The following is a 21,130-nucleotide window of genomic DNA, read 5'->3' as shown; positions in this document are numbered from 1 at the left end:
GACACCATTATCCCTTCTCCAAACTCTATAGAAGAACCTAAGTCTCAAGATCTCGATCTTCCAATTGCGTTAAGAAAAGGTACCTGAGAATAAAGGAATACTCATATGGTGGTGCAGGTAAAAATAAAATTCTTTACATGCATCAAATACACATAGTAGAAGTAATACACACACACACAGACACACCATACACAACTTAGATGTTTAATCAACATGTATATTCATCACATGAAATACCATGTAGTCCGGTATCATTTCGGTCATCTCTTCCCATGCTAGACCAAAGGTTCCTTGCATCACCAACACTTGTGCCTTAAATTTCCCGCTTAATAATCACACATCTATAATTTTAATATAAGAAGAAGAAGATAGAGGAAGCAGAGAAATTACAAAGGAAGCAAGTAGTGAATGACCTTTGTAATTTCCTCTAGCATTTACTGTCCAATTCCACCGCTTGACCCTACCAAAGCTGCCTTTCCAATTTGTTGCCATGTGTAGCGGAATTGGAAGGCTAAACCAGTGATCGGGAGTCAACTCTCTTGCTCCAGTAAGTCAATTTTTGACCCGCTATGTCATTAACACGTAATGACGTATAACCGAGACACCCCAAATGCATAATTCCGACACCAGATATAACACTATAAAGTGTGTGACTTTCTAGATCCATTGTCTACTAGCAAACAGATAACACCAAAACCCATTTTGGTACTGGTTATCACCTTAACCCTTCACAGGAATCTTTTCATATCCCAACGATGATTCGAGAAGTCCTGGATATAGTAACAGTCCAAGATAACATATGTGACAGTGAAGCCTCACTTCAAGTGAACCTATTCTAGTTGAAAATTGTCGTGCGCCATAATCCTTCCATCACCTAACGTCTCGACTAAGCAAGAGCCATGGAGTGATAAACTCACAAACTTAGTAATTATGTGTCTGACCTAATCAATGTGACTAGATGACATCTCAAGAAACACCTTTCCTAATAATTAATCTTCCTTGGCCAGAGATTGTCACATCACATTAACAATAGATCACATAGGACGTTCACCCTATCAGTTATGGCAAGGGTGACAAATCTTATCCCAACACTTGTCTCCATATACTAGCAATAGGGAACCAAATTGATGAACCTCTCTCTCCACCTCGTAATTGGATGGTTCAGCCCATTAGCAAATCTCGCACACTAATACATAAAATAATTGTGTCGATTCAAATATAAGGATCAATTATACTATTGCAACTAGACGACATTACCATTATCCACAATACCGTATGGTCAATTATTAACATTACATTTAGTGCGTTGTTTCCAACAACCACCCACAGGTTTGGTAGAGAGATCCCCATGTCATATGGCATATGACACACCATTCTCCCATCAGTATCTCATACTGAACAAGGTAGTAAACACTGTGTTAATCCATACTTGACTAATCAGAATCTCCATCCGATTAATCCAAGGATCGAGAATCATTTAATAAGTCCTATTACTAGAGAATCTTATCACATAGTCTCAATATCTTGAAAATAAGATTCTCAAATAGGAGATCTAGAGACTCATTCATATATCAAACTGGAGAGTTTATGAATGATGATAAACATGACATTCATTAAAAGATACAAAGATACAATAAATGTATGAATAACAACCTTGCTAGATGTCATCCAAATCTAGCATTAAGGCACACAACACTAATAAAGAATGCACAAAATGCCCTATCTACCTTATATCTCAATTTGTATCTAACCATAGACTATTCTCTCAATATCAAGCCTTTCTTACCTCATTTGACACTATAGAAATACCAAAGTTAGTTCATGATAAATTAATGGATAAGAATTGTACATTTTTTATGAGCGATGAAATGAAAGCATTAGAAAATAACAAAACTTGGGAGGTTATGCCTAAACTACAAAATAAGAAACTAGTGGGATGTAAATTAGTGTTTACAGTGAAATACAAATCTAATGGGACACTTGAAACATACATATCAAGATTGGTAGCAGAAGGATACACATAAACATATGGGATAGATTATTAAGAAACATTCTCTCTTGTAGCTAAAATAAATATAGTTATGGTACTCATTTCTCTTGTTGCTTGTTTTAATTGGCCACTATGAAAGACGGTGACCCGAGGTGCACCAAAAACACCAATTTGGTGTTGATCTATTTAAGGATTTTATTTTCAAAGCATTTTTCAATAGAAAAAGAGCACATCGAAAGCATAAAACATGCACAACAAAAACCAAAATTGACCTTGTAAGACTCAGTATCTATCCACCACATGCTAAACAGAAAAGCCCATGCCATAAGGGGATTTTCAGTATACTTTTCAGATGAAGTTCAATGCCAGTTGTCTACGTGGTGTCCTCTTTTTCTATCCAGCAAGTTCATGCTAACTTGCAACCATTTAGGTGACCAGCTTGCCTCCACAAGAATATAGAACCTAGTTTGTCCACACCCAAGCCGTCATAGAACCCTACAACGGAGCCGTGCTAGCTTCCTCTTGACAGAGGTAACCCAAAGCTATTGATCAGATCCTTCCTTAATTGCGCTATGGCTATCCTATAACCTTTTTATGGGGAGAAGAAGAAGGCAATAGCTGCACCAGCTTATCTTGGAGCAAGAACAAGAAGAAGTCGCGGCTGAAGAGAGAGAAGAAAGAGACAGACAACTAAGGAAGAAGAAGAAGAAAGAAGAAGAAGAAGAAGAAAGGGAGTTGCTCGTGTAAAAAATGAAAAAGGCCCTTCTCAACCCTTTCAATTTCCCTTCTAAATCAACCTCACCACTTGTATCTGTTATCCATGCCACTCCCTATCACATACCTTCATCATCATTGCATCAGAGCATTAATTGCTTTGATGAGACAAAGTTGCGTCCCATTTAATGGCAGTAAAAGCGGTCGACTACTTGAGGCAACTGACCTTCCTCATGCATTGGTCAATAAATCCAAAGTGGTTAATAGTAATGAGAGCACCGATTGACCACCAGAGGCGATCAACCGCTCCATGGACTTATCCACCAATTCTGGTCTGCCATGCACCAACTTTGTCCAATCAACACAAGAATCCTACTATCCAATCGCGATCTCCCATAACCATAGATCCATGTGTCCCACACATAGTAACAACTAACATCAGTATCCCACAGCGATGACAAACTCACTAATAGCAATGGATCACTAATTCGTTACATTACTTGATATGCATGTGACTTTCTAGCTTCACATCCATGTAGCATTCAGGACACGTCAACTCTTTAACATCGGTCAATCCCATTGGCCTATTAAGAGGATTTCTCCAAAACCCAAAGAACCCTAAAAAATCTTGAGTATCCTCTAGGTAGGACTCAAGACAATCCTAATGGCAATGAATTCTAACTTCATATAAACCTATTAAGGCTCCTAGATTACTGTGCACTATAGTTCTTCCACTGACTAATATCCTGACCGACTGAGAGTCATGAACTAATTAAACTTATAGAACTCAATAGCTATGATAGATTTAGTATGGTGTGATTGAGATAGCATGTTAGATCCCATCTGACATTGGAACTCTTTTTAATCTCATGCTCACCTTGGCTAAGGGATTTCCAATCACTATCACCAACATGGACCACATAGGATGTTTTCCCCCATCCAATGGAGATTAATGGATCCCATCAGTAAACACTTGCTTCCCTACACCACTATACAGAAACCAAACATAGAGCATCCTCACCTTTTACACTAGATGGTTCTGCTCAACGACAAATCCCTAACACCAGTGCACAAAACATGTTACCTCTATTTAAAGGACTAGATACACAATCGAGAGGCAGGAATAGATGATTAATCCTCAAACCATGTGATTTGTCACAAATGTCACATTTAGCAGATGTTATACCAACATCCACTCACATGTTTACTATATGCATTCCACGCAATGTGGCGTGTGACTCACCACCCCATTCCCATTGGCATCCCAATGTAACAATGGTAGTAACCCATGTGCTAGTTCACTAATCGATAAATTATATTCATCTTCTAATAAATCTAAGGACCAAGAATACCTTTAATAAATCCTGAATTAGAAATCCACGTTACACAGTCTCAACACCTTGAAAGTAAGAACTCTACTAGGAAATCTAGGTACTCATTCATATAAACAGGATGGAGAGATATGAATAAAGATATTACTTTTTATTAATATAAAAAATGCATCAATAGTGTCACTCACTTACAACTCATGAAGTATAAATCTAGCATTTATGACACTATCACTAACAAATTCACACTTGCACTAATGCTAATTTATAAGCAACAACTACCGAATCATTGCATGGTATCCAATACCCATCTTCTGAAGATGGAAATCTAGTTGAGCTTGAGTTAAAGATTTAGTCAGTGGGTTGGCAACATTTTCTAATGATGCCACCTTCTATAGCTACATGTCCCCATGTGCTACAATCTCTCTAATCAAATGGAAGTGACACTTAATGTGCTTGGACTTTTGGTGAGACTTGGGTTCCTTAGCTTGTACAATAACCCCGTTGTTATCGTAATACAAAAGTATTGACAACTCAACGAATGGAACCACTTCCAGTTCAGATATGAATTTTCTCATCCAAACAGCTTCCTTGGCTACATCACATGCTGCCACATACTCCGCCTTCGTTGTGGAATCCGTAGTTATATACTACTTGGACTGCTCTACCATTCAAGACAAAAACAAACCCAGATGTAGATTTCTTATAATCCATATTAGACTGAAAGTTTGAATCTGTGAACTCATCTACATGAAGATCACTTCCTCCATAGGCCAAAACCATATCCCTAGTCCTTCGCAGGTGCTTCATGATATGTTTCATGGCCACCCAATGCTCCTCACTTGGGTCAGACTGATATCAAGTCTTGTACATAGCATAGAGTACATGAGGCTCCCCACCGTCAAAGCATAAGGAACTCTCTCTCCATGCGCTACCTCTTCTCCGGAGTCTATGGAGACATCTTCTTACAGAGTAGAACTCCATGCCAAACAAGTATCAACTCTTTCTTGGAGTTCTCCATGCTAAACCTATTTAGCATCTTGTGTATGTACAAGCTTTGGGAAGGACCTATCCATCTTCTCGCTCTATCTCTATAGATGTGGATTCTAAGATGAATGTCACATCGCCCAAATATTTCATGGAGAATTTACTGGACAACCAAACCTTAGTCGACATCAACATGCCAACATCATTCCCCATAAGGAGAATATCATTCACATACAAGATAAGATAGGATTTTGTGTTCCCACTTACCTTCTTAAATATACAAGGCTCATATGGATTCTTAATGAAACCAAACTCTTTGATTTAAAAATCAAAACAAATATTCCAAGAGCATGATGCCTACTTGAAACCATAAATGGACCTCTTCAGTTGGCAAAGCTAATTAGGATTGACTAATTAGAATCCCTACAATTGTTCCATGAATATATTTTCCTCAAAATAACCATTCAAGAACGTCGTCTGAACATCCATCTGCCAAATCATAATGCATAGCAACGGCTAGCATCACCTTAATGGACTTAACAAAGTGATCAGCAAGAAGGTATCCTCATTGTCAACTCCTTGACGCTATCAATACCCTTTCACCACCAGTCATGCTTTAAAGGTTTGCACTTTTCCATCAGCCTCGATCTTCCTTTTATAGATCTACTTACAATCTATGCAAACCATTCCCTTAGGGGGATCTACAAAAAACTAAACCTGGTTGAAATACATAGATTTCATTTCCGACTGCATAGCCTCAAACCATATCTTGGAATCAATGTCACACATCACCTTTTCATAGGTGGTAGGATCAACCACTAGATCACCCTTGCCATACGGGAACATTTCTTGCATCACCTCCATACTAAATCCATATCATTCTTGAGGGCGATTTACTCTACTATGAAGCACCTTGAGGATGACATTTGGCGGACCGACCGGCTCATCGTCCTAACTAGGTTCAATCTGTGCCCTAGAAGTCTCCCCTTCCAAATCTATCTTCCTCTCGATGCCGCCTTCTTGAAGAAACTCTTTCTTTAACACCCCCTCTCCCAGAACTTCCCAAGAAGATGTTCTATGGGGAAAATAAAATAAATTAACTGATAATCTGAAATCTGATACCATAAATGAATATCTCAATCAACTGAAATAAAAACTCTGAGTCAACAAAAACTGAAACCCATAAACTATATCTAAGGGAAAATCCCTAAACTGGAATATAAAATAAACTTAAACTGATAAAACACCAACTAATAAACTCGCAGACATCTTTGGTCTTAAGCGGTTTCAAGTACACACACTACTGGACACTACTACTAGGCCTCACATCTGGTACTCCCTTGCTAGGACCTGGAATGGTGAAGAGTACAAGGTGAGCCACAAGGCTTGGCAAGTAATAAGCTGGAAAAAGTAACTGAAGCTGAATCGAAGAATATCTATACTGATAAAATACTTACTGAACTTGAACTGAGAGATATAATAATCATTGGATTGCATTTACAAGATGTAATGCACATAAACTGTAAACTAAATGCAGGTATGCAACTTTGGCTCATAGGCCCACATAACTGTAATACATACCTGACTTATCTGAATCCTACAAACATAAAAACTGTAAGCACATACTGTGGGCAATATGCCCCTAACTCCTTGGTTGACATCAGGCGAGCGACACACAAACTGAAACCGAACTGGTGGGATCCACGCAGACTAGCCGCCTGGCACACATAATGTAATGCTCACATACATGCTAGCACACAATATGTAGTACTCCATAAAAAGTCATGCTCAATGCTCATACCAAGATGTATGCACATAAACTCACAAAATAATGCTGATCATGTCAAATTAAATGCTAAACATGTAATCTAATCTAATATATTGGAATACAAAAATTTACTCGTATTTTCCCTTGAATTGCAATATTTTCTAACATTTATTTAACGATTTATTTATTGCAACATGAAGACTTCTTAGGGGTCACCTATCATAGAATTACCCCCACCTGAGCATGCTTAACTTTGGGGTTTTGAAGATATTGGAACCAATATGAGAAAAGATGGAATTCCGGTGTGAGTTTTATACACCCTAGGCCCATTAGGATATGAAATTCACAGATCCGGATACAAGACAGATGAATTTGAATGAATTGTGAGAGACATCTAGATGAGTAAGGTCTCATCCGGATACAAGACACACGAGCTTGGATGAGTTGTGAGAGACATTCGGATGAGCAAGGTTTCATCCGGATACGAGACACAAACATATTTGGACACATCCAGATACAACACAAGGTATCCGGATATCACTCTCAAAAAGCCTTAGACTCATCTAGATACAAAGCATTCAGATATCACTCACAGATAACTTAGACACATCCGGATACTACTCACAATCACTGTTGGACACATCTGGATATGAAAACGAAGCATCTGGATATCATTGGACCATCTGAATATGAACAAAAGCTATCCGGATGTCATTCACATAAAACTTTTTAACCCATCCGGGTAGCCTTTAATATATCTTGATGCTAGTCACATGCTCTGAAAAATCTATCCGGATACGAGGGAACCTATTCTAATGTTTGCAACTTTTAAACCCAAAAACGAACAAACACAAAGACTCCGTTCTTGCTTCAAAGTTAACAGATCTACACCATTTCGAATAAAATCTTGGGAAAACAAATCCCAACTGGTATGAAACAACATCACGGATGACTGAGCAATGATAGTTGGAAGAATCTCTCTATAACTATGCACATCTATCTCATGTATTCATTGTAAACGTATATATATATATATATACTCTGTAACTGATAACAATCTGGTAGAACAGACCGAATAAACTTGAAGAATTGAGAGTAATACTAAATCATAATCTTGTAAGGAAGGTTTACAAGGATAGATACTTTCCTTGATATAGCTCGGATTGGATTTAAACGATTCTAATGAAAATCGAAGACTGTTGTGCCCAACTCTCCCTTCTTAGCTTCTGTTCTCCACAACGTGAAGACAACCAAGCCCTATGCATATATATATATACATAATGGAGAGGGCCCTAAAAGCCTTTTTTCAATCTCCCACTGAAACTTGGAGACTTCTAAATCCAAGCCTTCTCACACATGGACTCCCAATCTCATAATAACTCTTAATTAAACACTTAAATTCTAATCACCAAATTGCTAAATGACCTTCATGTCCTAACATTTAATTTCCACAATAAATAACTAAAATTAAATGCTCTTTAAATACTATTCTCAATATTTAAAATCTAAATTGCCACATTAAATAATTAAATGGCAAATTCTCTTAATTAATTGTTTCAATAATTAATTAACTAATTCTAAATAAATACCATGCCCTCTAACGGGTCATTACACTTTCTCCACGAACACAACATCTCTGTTGACCAGAATTCTCTAATCACTAGAAAAATAGAACCAATATCCCTTATTATGGAGTGGATACCCAACAAATCTACCTTTGCCAGAATGGGCCTCCCATTTTATCTGCTTTGAGCTTTTTAAAAAAAGTAGGACAACTCTATATCTTAATATGCTTAAGAATAGGCTACCATAAATCACAGTCTGAAGCGCATAACCCCACAAAAGAATGGGAAAATCTATATAAGTGATCACCTAACGAACCATGTCCAATAAGGTACGATTCCTACTCTCAAAAATCTCATTTAATTGTTGTGTGGCAAGAGTTGTCAACTAAGAGATTATACCACAAGTCCTGAGGTAGTCACCAAACTATGTACTCAAGTATTCCCCACCCCGATCCGATTGAAGTATCTTAATACTCTTTCCAATCTAGTTTCCACTTCTGCCTTATATTCCTTAAAATTTTCAAGCACCTTGGACTTATACTTCATCAAGTACACATATCCATACCATGAAAAGTCATCAATAAAGGTTATGAAGTAGGAGTAACCACCTCTAGCCATTACTAAGAACAACCCACAAACATCAGCATGAATCAGTCCTAACAAATCATCAACCTTTCCACTTTGTCCAACAAAGGGTTGCTTAACCATTTTCTCAAGTAAGCAAGACTCACAAGTCGACTTGGGTTCCAAACCCATTGGATTAATAAATCCACGTTTAACCAACTCATTAATCCTCCTCTCATTGATATGGTCAAGCCTGGGCTGCCATAAATTCTTAAGATCCATACCAATATCACGAGAACACTTCCCGCTACTCATGGTTGCAACATTTGCATTTCCATCTCCCATAGATTCATGTATTTCCAAAACATAAAACCATTGACTAATATACCCATTCCAACACATTCATTTCCAAAATGAATATATAACACATATTTTTGGAAAACAAAAATTCTTAATTTTCTTCTACAAGCTTAAGAATGGAAACAACATTTTGGATAGCTTTTGATACACACAAACAATCTTTAAGTTTTAATACATGTTTAGTAGACAAAGTAACAGAAGAAGTCCCTAAATCTAATGGATCAATAGATACTCCATTTCTCACTCTAAGGATGACTTTCGGCTTCCGAAACGGCCTACTTGTCTATAGATCTTGCATGCAAACACATATGTGAGCTGATGCACCAAAATCCAAAATGCCGCTTATAGGAGAACAACCAATAGAATTAATTATCTCAATCACAAGCAAGGATGGAATACCTGACCCCTGAGTTAGCCTGTGCTTGCCCCTAAGGCCATGCTGAATCTCCAGGCAGTTCTCCTTCCAATGCCCATCCTACCCACATGGGAAACACTTCCCCTTGGGTACCTTCTCTTTGGACTTGCTCTTGGAGACCTATTTCCTAGGCCTTACCAACTTATTCTTTTTCTTAGAGGCAGACCTTCACCTAAAAGATCTAGAAGTCGAGGGAATGGCAATAACACCTTCTTTACCCTTCCCCTTAAATTGAGCCTGAGCTATCCTCAACATGTTAAGTAGCTCTGGGAGCGTGCTTTGGATCTTGTTCATGTTGAAATTCAATATGAACCCGGAGAATGACTCTAGGAGCGACTACAGGAACAAATCAATCTAAAGATCATCATCCATGTGAAAATCAATTGGGTCTAACTAATTGATCATATTAATCATGGTCAACACATGATCTCCCACATCAGCACTCTCCAACATCCTGGCTCGGAACAACTGCTTTGATATCTCATATCTAGTAGTCCTACTCTACTATCTATATAGTTCATTCAGATTTAAGATCATTTCAACAGCAGTCTGCATAGGCTCATGCTGCCTCTGAAGCTCATTGTTCATGGAAGTGAGTATGCAGTTCCTAGCCCTAAAGTAGTGGTTATGCATCTCCTCCTAAACCACACATCATCCTCTCCGGACCCCTTAGGAAATTCCATAGAAATAAATCGATCCAAGACATATGTGATTTTCTCCATATTTAAAACCAATTTTAAATTTTTGATCCAGTCATTAAAGTTTTGGTCCCATCAAAACGTTTCAATCTAGAATGCAAGAAAAAGGGCTTGATTAACTTGCCATTTTAAAAGAGATTTAGCTGCAAAAGAATTTAAAGTTTGTTAGTTTGATTATCTTGAAAAATCCATTTAATTTTGATCTTGAATTAAAGGCACCTCTCACTAACTTTTTCAAGACCACACTTCCCAAGGTGGTGAATGCAAGTCCCTTTGGAAGACTCGTAGCGTGTGGTCATAGAGACAATTCCTGGTCTTCTTTCCACATCCAATGTGGTGCTCAACCTTTAGCCCCTGTGCCACCTAATCCACAAAACTTGGTGGTTTCTAGGATAGTAACATAATTAGATTCCACCCACCACCCTGGCCAACAATCAACTTGCAACGTCTATAGTCTCAACATTTTGGTGGTATGTTAGTTATATTCATGTGGCATAGTCGACAACATCCAATGCTTAAATAGGAAAATCAGTCAACTCTCAAGAAATGTACCCTCCCACCTTTGGGTAGCTAGAGTACACTCAATCAAATGATAATATCCTACGGCGATGGAGGGCCACGATGAATCCAATTCACTACTTAAATCTAATATTACTTGCATAATTGGGAAGATTTTTCAGTTTTTTATTTTAGAACTCACTTTGCACATGCATTAAGTTTTAATCGATGTATCCAATACATAATAAAACTAAAATGCATTCATTCAAATAACTAGATGATCATGGACTTTTAAGCATTTAATTAACCCAAGTCTTAGGATTTAATTAAAGAGGTTTGTAAAAGACATTCAACTATAAAAAAAAATTTCTTGCTACCAAAAATTTGGTTGACTTGCTCCCTCGAGGCACCAACATTGGATGACTCAGCGTCTCCATCAACATCAACTTCTGATGCTCCTTCTTCATTTTACAAGAATAATTTTAACAATACAAATGTTTCTAAAATGAAATAAAGGACATGGAGACTTATGTCTCTTTACAAACCTAATGAAAAAATAATTATTACATATTAGGGACCGAATACCTATAATCATTCATTCATTCATTTATCCATTCAACCACATTGAATAAGCCCATGATCACCCTAATCAATCCAATTGATCCTATTGGCATAACCTTTTGAAATCCAATTTCAAATAAATTCATGTTTATGTAATGTGTGTAATTTTTCAAACTCATGCCATCTTACGTCACATTCTCTTCCAGTATAAGCCTACCCAATGTAATCCAATTACATTTAAGAGAACACCTTAGAAAATGGACAACTGACACACTTGCAGCATGAAATAGTCGACTGTTTCTCCCTTTATGGTACTAGACCAGTCAACCTTCTCCAAGTTTCATACTAGTCATCTTTTTTAAGCTAGTTTCATGCAAAAATGGTCGACAGCCTCCAAAACTGATCGACCAACTTCTAGGTCTCTCGGAGCGATTGACTAGTCCCAAGGGATTGTTAACCAGCTACCTATGTTAGACACTAGACTAGTCGATTGTTCGAATGGAACAGTCAACAATTTATGTAACTTGCAACAAAATAGAATGTAATACACATACAAAAATATAAACACAATACACAAAAACACACACATAGGATGATAATACCGAGCCGAGGCTTTGATACCACTGAAAGGCAATGACCTGAGATGCATAAAAAATGCCCACTCGGTGTGGATCTATGCAAGGATTTTATTTTCAAAACATTTTTCAACAGAACAATAGCACAACGGAAGCATAAAACATACACAGTGGAAACTAAAATTGACCTTGCAAGACTCTATATCTATCAACCACATGCTAAACAGAAAAGACCATGCCATAGGGGGATTTTTGGTATACCTTTCGGATGAAGTTTGGTGCCAGTTATCTACGTGGTGTCCTCTTCATTTTCTATCCAGCAAGCTCTTACCAACTTGCAATCGTCTAAGTGACCATCTTGCTTTCACAAGCATAGAGGACCTAGTCCGTCCATGTCTAAGCAGCCATGAAACCCTCCAATAGAGCCATGCTAACACCCTCTTGATGGAGGTGACCTGAAGCTATTGAATGGTTCCTTCCTTGGTTGCCCTATAACTATCCAAAGACCTCTCTATGGGGAAAAGAAGAAGGCAGTAGTTGCATGGGCTTATCTTGGAGTAAGAACAAGAAGAATCCGCAGTTGAAGAGTAAGAAGAAAGAGACAAATAGCAAAGGCAAAAAAACAACAATGAAGTGAAGAAGAAGAAGAAGAAGAAGAAGAAAGGGAGTTACTCATGCAAAAAATGCAAAAGGCCTTTCTCAACCTTTTCAATTTCCCTTCTAAATCAACCTCACCACTTGCTTCTACCGTCCATGCCACTCCCTCTCCCATACCTTCATCATCACTGCAATAGAGTATTAATTGCTCTGATGCGACAAAACTACGTCGCATTTAATGGTAGAAGTGGTCAACTGCATGAGACACCCAGTCGATCGCTTGTGGTGGCTAACCTTGCTTATGAATCGATCAACAGTAATGAGACCACCGGTCAACCTCCCAAGGCTATCAACTGCTCCATGGACTTGTCGATCGATTCTAGTCTGCTATGCACCGGCTTTGTCCAATTAACACAAGATATCTTCGTCACTTTTAGCATAATATTTGCCAATAAATCTTTTCCATTATTCAAAATAAGGAATTTACAACCATAAAGATGAAAATAGGAAATGTTTGATTTTTTGTACTTATATAGCTCATATGGTGTTCTTTTAATGATTTGGCCTAATTGATACTCTATCGAGGATATAACTAGTTGTGTTTATAGCTTCCACCCAAAAGTATTTAGGTGGATTATTCTCTAACAAAATTCTTCTCGAAATCTCTATTAAAGATATATTTTTACTTTCAACACCACCACTTTGTTGTGGTGTTCTTGAAACTAAAAAATTGTGATGAATTCCATTATCTTCACAAAATTTTCCAAATTCTCGATTCTCAAATTCTCTTCCACGATCACTTTTAATTTGTGTTATATGCATAATCCTAGTTCATTTTGAATTTTCTTGTATAATCCAGTGAAGGATTTAAACGTATCATTTTTATTAGTCAATAATAAAACTAAGTAAATTTAGAGAAATCATCAAATACCAATAAGGTATATAATTTTTCTCCTAAACTGTGAGTCTTCATAGGACCAAATAGATCTAGATGAACTAATTCTAATAGTCTAGAAGTTCTGACTATGTTTAATTGGTTTAAATGATGTTCTTATTTGTTTTCCCTTCATGCAAGTATCACATATATGATCCTTTTTAAATTTTATGTTTGGTAATCCTTTAACTGATCCTTTCCTATCTAATCTATTAAGCTTATGCTAGCATGACTTAATTTTTTATGTCAAATCCATGTAAGATTATCATTTGAATCGACTAGACAACCTATATATGTTAAATCTTTTAACCACATAATATACACATTTCCTCGTCCACACAAAATATTAGTTCATTAGACTTAGAGTCATAAACATTGCAATAGGTTGATTCAAATATCAGTTCCTAACCTTTATCACATAGTTGGCTAGTACTTAACAAGTTATGTTTCAAACCAACAACATGTGAAACATTTTCAATCTTAGTATTACCTAATCCAACAATACCATATCCAATGATTTTACCTTTTGAATTATCACCATAAATCACATTTTCTCCATCTTTGTAGGTGGGGACAAATTGAGTCTTGTCTCCCATCATGTGTTTGGTGCATCCACTATCCAAGTACCATTTCTTTCTCGAATGTCAAACTTACCTATAAGAAAAATAAAACAAGTTGCTCCTTTTTGTACCCAAACCATTTTTGGTTCATCTTTGTTAGTAGCTAGCGAAATTTTTAGAACCCAAACTTAAGTTTAAAAGCATCTTTCTTTAAATGGCATCTTTTAATATAGTGTCCAAGTTTATTACAAAAATGACAAACCAATCTTGAATTTGTTTGATTATGTGAATTAGTGGCTTTGACAAATCTTGTTTTAAAGACCCTTTGAGAATTTGTGAAACCTATTCCTCTTTTGTCACCATGATTTTTTTTTTCAAGTGTCATTTCAAGTTTTTTCTTTCCTTCTAACAAATTTACGAATGAATGATTTAAATCATTATTTTTAACTTCACGCTCATTTATCCTTATTCAGAGTTTCTATCCTCTGAATGTCGAAAAAAACTTGAGTTTGAATTTAGAGTTTAAACTAATCATTTAAATCATTATTTTAAATCATTATCCCTTTGAATGCTGGAAGAGCTTGAATTTAAACACTTGAGTTTCTCCTTGATGAGTATAAGCACTCTTTATATATGTATTTTAAGTTGAAAACTTCATATGAGTGTCCAATTTATAGATGTTCTTGAGAAATTACCATTGAATTTGGACAAGATAACACTTTTTTCAAATAGCAATATTCATGTTTCAAAACATATTAAGTTTCAAAACTTTACTCACGAACTTTACTTGACAAGATATAGGACAAGTTATCAAAAGAAGATAGCCCACCAAAATTTAACCTACCCTATATAATCAGTCAGATGCATCCATGTGGACATGTTTTGGCTAAAAAATTAATTGAAATCTTTCAAATACAAAGAATGCTTTCTATGATAGAATAATATTGTCAATTTCAAACCTACATGTTTCGAAATATAAAGAGAGGTTTTGAAACTTTTTGTGACTAGTTTTGAAGCATACAATGGCAATGTCATTTCAAACTGATATTTTTTTTTTTTAAAAAAATGGAGAGTTCAATTCATATTCTCGAAGTATCTAATTGTAGGATCTGAAACAAAACCAAGTTGGACAACTGTTTCAAAAACATCTTACCTAGGTTTAGAAACCTTTGTCCAAAGTTTCAAATCATTTAAAAATAGTATTTTGAAACATCAATTCATTTGCAGTAACATGTCGCAATATGTCAAAAAGCTTTGTCCATAATCAAAAAATTCACAACATATCACTTTTCTCTTTTTCTCTTTCTTTTCCTCTTCCTTTGCATACTTACTTGACCAACACTTAATGAGAAATTTAGAGAAAGTTGGCGGCCTTAATTATTCTCTTCCTTCGCATACTTAGTTTCAACTACGATATGTGGGCAGCCTGTCCCTCTATAATTTGGGGTAGTTGCCTTAGCAATCCCTTTTTGTTTTTTTCTTTGTTGGTTTGAATTCAAATGATTATCATCTTTTACAAACCAGTGTCTAAACATTCATCTAAACTAGCCTTAATCTCAATTTGTTCTTAATTTCAAAAACTTTGTAAACTCTTTAGAATCCAAATTTCTCTCCAATGGGCAGTCAATTCTTCAAATTGAGGATATGATTGGATTCATCTTAGGATCCTCTATAAGCGTATGCATCAACTTGGATTGACTTGGCTTGGTTTGATTTCAATTTGGCTTCAATTGCTTGAACTATTCTTTGCTAAATTCTAAAAGTTTTGTCGATTGAACCTTACGTTTAGTTGACTAGGCTCATCCAAAAATTTTAACCAATTTCAACGTTGATTTGATCAGCTAAGGAGTCACCCTCAATCACCTAAACATAGCCAGAGTGTTGTTCCTACTTATTCCTTAATTATTCAACTCGATACTTTATCTAAGCATTGAAGTACTCATTAATTATGACCTATAGAACAAATTATCTCTCTAATTAAATCACCACACAAGATATTCATGAATTTCCTTCATTAACAATATCTCTAAAACTTACAATATAATACAGAATTTTACAAGTGTGATCTATCATAACCTCTTAATCTTGCAATGGAGTGGATGTTTCGTTAATCTCTTCTAGTGTTTCTTATTTGGATAGATGTTGCTTGAATTACATTTTCAACTATCAACATGGGATTTTTACCCAACTCTTCAATGACACCAATCTAGTGTAGATCTAGCTTCCTCTCCACACTCCAATCCCATATATATTATTTTTCAAAGTTATATTTATTAACAGTCAGTTTGTTTACAATGGAGTACTTATTGTTGTCAAGAAAAATAAGGTGAATTGTGTTTTATAGAAATTTAAGAATTTTTCTACCAAACTCTGCTTAAGTGGGTTTGATTTAAAGTGTGATTTGTTGATGAATGTATATTGAACAAACACAAACACAGACACAAACACGCCAAGACTTTTATAGAGATTTGTCTTTAAGAGCTTATGTTCTCTCTCTTCAAGCTAAATCTTAAAGGTTTCACTATGAATAATAATCACTCTTAACTTTTATTCAAGATGTAGAATCTCATTTTACAAATTTTCCTTACTAACAAGACCACCCTTGTAGCAAGTGAAATCCCTCACAAAGTGAGGTCTCTTCACACAGGTGAGTTAAAACCCAATAAATTACTTACAATCCTTTACAATGATTGAAGATAAATAAAGAAACAACAAAAGTACAATTCAATTGAATGCTTGTACACCTTCATCTTTTGAATGCACAAATTGAGAGCTGAATAAGTGGTCTCAATACTAGTAGGTAAGGCTCTTTTATAGCATTTCCCTCAATTTCTAGTTGTTGAAGACAAGGGATGGCAAGCTTTGAATTCGTGGAAAGTCTTTATCAATCCTGTGAAACTTTCAAGTTTGTAGAGAAAAGAGGTTTTATATGTTAATCTTACTTTAATTAAGAATGAATCAACAATGAACAGCCCAATCACAATTGATGTCAACCAACAAAGAGGAAATTTATATTGGCGGCTTGTAATATCTCTACAAGTTTTCAAATAGCATCTCTAAATAATTGAAATGAAATAATTGGAGAAAAGGATAAATAGGTCTGCAACTATTAATCACTTTTATCAAAATAGAAAACGATCAGTTCTGGAGCACTTTTTATCTTGCAACAAAGGGAAAATATTAAATTTGGGGTCAAAGCAATACAATATAGACAATTAATGACTATTTTAGTAAAAGATTTTCAGATTTGTCTTTTAAGTCAAATGAGGAATTTTTTTTTTTTTTTTTTAATTCACAAAGAATCACATAAACTTATTAAGAAAAAAGAATTAAGAATGTATAAGATAAAGTGTAAAACATGTGCTTATGAAACATGGTAAGTATCACACTTTTTGAAAATCAAATTTTGATTTGTGATAGTTTTGGGTCAACTAAAGTCAAGCTTTGATTGACTAAATTAACTTTGCAAAATAGATAAATTCAATTATGGAGGATCTTGGTCGACCAAACTTAGACTTTGGTCTAGTAAACTAGTTCTAATAGTTTGTCTTGAACTATACTAGAAGACATTTGATCGACCACACATTATCTTTGGTTAACTAAATTGAAATCTTAAAACTTTGAAAAACACTTTGCCTAGCTTTGGTCCACTAGTCTATGGCAGTTAGTCAACAAAAGACACACTATCCATCTTTGATCGACGATTTATATTACTTTTGGTCTAGTAAACATGACTAAAGGATTAATATTGCATTCTGTGGCACTTTGGTCAACTAAACTTCTGCTATGGTCGACCAAACCTGTTACCTTCTTTGAAAGCCAGTTGTTGGACATCTTTGGCCTACCAAAGACTTTGGTCAAATAAACTTCATGAGATTGTTCAAAAATTGAAAGTTTCTATTTTGAAAACTTCATACAATATTAAGGCAGTAAAATACATTTAATGCTATTGTTTCAATTCTTCCAAAGCTTCAATGAATTTTAGTTTTTGAGATACATATTTTGGTTTGAAAAACTTACTTCAGAATTATTTTTTCTATCATAAAAAATTAGTAATTGTCCCATTGAGGTTTACACTTATATTATTTATATCCCCCAAATTAAGAGAACACTTAGCAACACATATATGGGTGGGTCTATACACAAAGGCTAAGATTTGACCAGAACAACCAATTACTTACAGATTCGATTAAGCAACTTGTTAAACTAGACATGTCCAAAGTGTTTGATAGATTAGAATGGAGCCTCATTAGATGGATACTGACCAAGTTGTGTTTGTGTTTGGTTACTTAGTGTTTTTTTTCGTGCTAGTTTTTTGGGAACCTCCGCTTAGGCTCTTTTAAATGCGTTGGCCCTTGTGGGTTGGTCCTAAAATTGGACTTGGTCCATTTTCACTAAGAAAAGAAGAATATGCACTTCTAGTACTGGTGTTCTGAAATAATGAAGAATCAACTACAATACTTGGTATCTTGATACAAGATGCATCAATGACATGTGTGAAAGGAAGAATTGTTTCAAAAGTTAGATGAGATAGTGATAGGGAACAAAGAAGTTTATAGACAATAATATGAGACTAGAGACGGGCCTAGGTAAAAATTTTGATTTAGCTAAAACATCGAGATCATCAATACATTTGAGATGTTTTTGATGTGCCCTAATATGAAGAACAACGTGTTAATTATGTGCAACTACTTGAAAAAGGGCATATCATGTAGTTTAAGGATAATCATTTTGCCAATTTGATTGCAAGAGGCAAAATGATTCCTAAATCTCCATTAACAAGAAATAACACATTCTAAATTGACATCAATAATGATGTTTAGATATGCTTTCATATTGTTATGAAAGACGCGTAACATGATTGTGCCATCTTAGATTTGGGTAATTAGAATTTTGGAGTAGAAAGTTGCTTGTTCAGAACAATATTTGTGAAAAGTTTGTACATAATTAATATCTATAACAGTACTACGAAGGTTGAAACCTTGGAAAAGTAACATAAGAGTTCTTTCTTGAACAACGCTAGTTGGTTGCATTAAAACCTCTTGGAATTCTGTATTCTATAATATTATTATTATGTGTATCCTTATGAACGTTGGATTAGTCGGAGTATAAATTGCTAACTTTTATTAATCACTTGCAAAAACTATATATGTTGATTTATTCCTTGAAGAAAAAAAATTAGAAATACTCTCTATTTAAAAAAAAATAAGGCTTTTTTTTTTGGATAAACAAAGTAGCCACAGTATGACTTAGCAAAAAAGAACCAAAAAAAAAAAAAAAAGTAGCCACTAAAAATATAACTCTACTTAAGTTGTTGAAATTTGCATTGGGACTGAACATGAGTTGCTATGTGTTATATGCCACAATATAGTGAAGATCCTAAATGAAGGAACACAACAATTAATCATGGACATGAGGAGAAACATAATGAAAGCCAAATGTATACCTAGTACTTTTGGGACTAGAAATGTCTCTTGCTCAATTTCTTTGTGGAGCAATTAACTAGTAAAAGTGAACATGGAAATAACTTGACCATAGAAGTTAAAAAACCATATTCGTCATATACAAGACAAGATAATTTTGGGGCAAAATACTTGGTATACCCAATTGTATGGGCCGACCCATATACCAAATGATTAAGATTTGGCTAGGCAATTTTTTGTTTCACTTTTATTTAGCAAGTTGCATGGTTAACCAAATCTAGATGTGTTGAGACAAGGAGCCTTTAACATTGAGGCTTTCCACAAAATCAACAATTTGAAGTATTAATTATGACTTGCTCCCTTGCAAACTTTATAAAACAACTCTAAAGTGCTAGAATGCATACCTTGTTGGTTTCTTAATTTACTCCTTTTTGTTTGGATCTAGCTCCCTTCTTCTTGAATTTGTCTTCCTTTCTCCATAACTTGGAACACTTCTTCAAGTTCAACTTTTCTTGAAAGGCACCTTGAGTTGAATCCCTGCATTCTTTCATCACCTTAATTTGCTTATGAGTTGTACAGAGCCCATCCATTCTTGACAGTAATTAAACTAAAAAGTTCTTAATTTCCATTCTTTAATGCAACTACACTCATGTTTTTCTAAACTTTATAGAATCATTATCTCATCAATATCATCTATAGGTTGTGTCCTCCATTTCTTTGTTACTTAATTTCTTTATTTTTTTAAGTTAATAGTACTTAATGCTACTGATTATTTTCTGCGCAGTATTATGGGGCAGATCAGTGACAGCGGTTGCCAAAATGGCAAAGCGAAAAATTACTGCATGCTTTTGTCTTTTTCCAATTATAGCTATAAGCAAGGGTTTTTCATATAAATGAATATGGTATGATAAGTTTTGTGGGTATTGTTATTTGGGAATTTGTAAGATCTTGTCATGTCACTCTATATATAGTCTTTGTGCTTAAATTTGTCATCTGCATCCTAATAATATATGTGAGGTTCACATTTCCTTATTCTAACTTCTCTTTCCACAGATGTGTTCGTGTGCGTGTGTGTGTGTAATGGTTGCACTTCAATTACAATTATATCTGTTTTATTTTTGTTTTCCATTCGAGATAGGGGTGATGCTCACCAGAAAAACCATATAAAAGGAGCCATACAAGCCATCCAAATGGATTGAGAAGAAAACAAAAACAAAGTCTAGGAAAAAACTACCCTCTAAGGCATCTCAACATAGATCACAAACAAACAAGAAGTTGATCTAGGGGAAGCATAAAATGCAAAAAGCCAATGACACGAAAGAGGGATTAATCTTGTTAGCTTATATAAGACAATTAAGGAGATGAAGACGACAAAGGGCCTCAACCTACAAGGAAGGGGCAAAATGCATTCAAGCTTCACCATGATCCACTTGGATTAATTGTTGTGACTGCAACAAGAAGGACTTCTACCAAGAAAGGAAATGAGCGGGAACTCAACAAAGAACATTAACCTAGATCTGCAAAATGGAGACTGTGTCCTCACCAGGCCAACGTAGCGATATTGGTTTTATCATGGGGGAGCACTATGAAGCT

The 21,130-nt window shown here is 35.4% G+C and overlaps 1 protein-coding gene across 1 annotated transcript in view; it reads left to right on the top strand.

Annotated features, from left to right (window-relative positions):
* Window positions 1-20,569, top strand: part of LOC127792366 (protein LIGHT-DEPENDENT SHORT HYPOCOTYLS 10-like) — a 55,031-nt gene extending 34,462 nt beyond the window's left edge. The window contains exon 2 of the mRNA XM_052322837.1: window positions 20,322-20,569. The gene's annotated coding sequence lies outside the window, so the exon portion shown is untranslated. The remainder of the gene's footprint in view (window positions 1-20,321) is intronic.
* The last annotated feature ends 561 nt before the right edge of the window (window positions 20,570-21,130 follow it).

The sequence above is a fragment of the Diospyros lotus genome, chromosome 15 (genome assembly GCF_014633365.1).
Source record: "Diospyros lotus cultivar Yz01 chromosome 15, ASM1463336v1, whole genome shotgun sequence".
In the NCBI taxonomy this organism is placed as follows: domain Eukaryota; kingdom Viridiplantae; phylum Streptophyta; class Magnoliopsida; order Ericales; family Ebenaceae; genus Diospyros; species Diospyros lotus.
The sequence above is the reverse complement of the archived record's forward strand: the minus strand, read 5'-3'. Positions and strand labels throughout refer to the sequence as shown.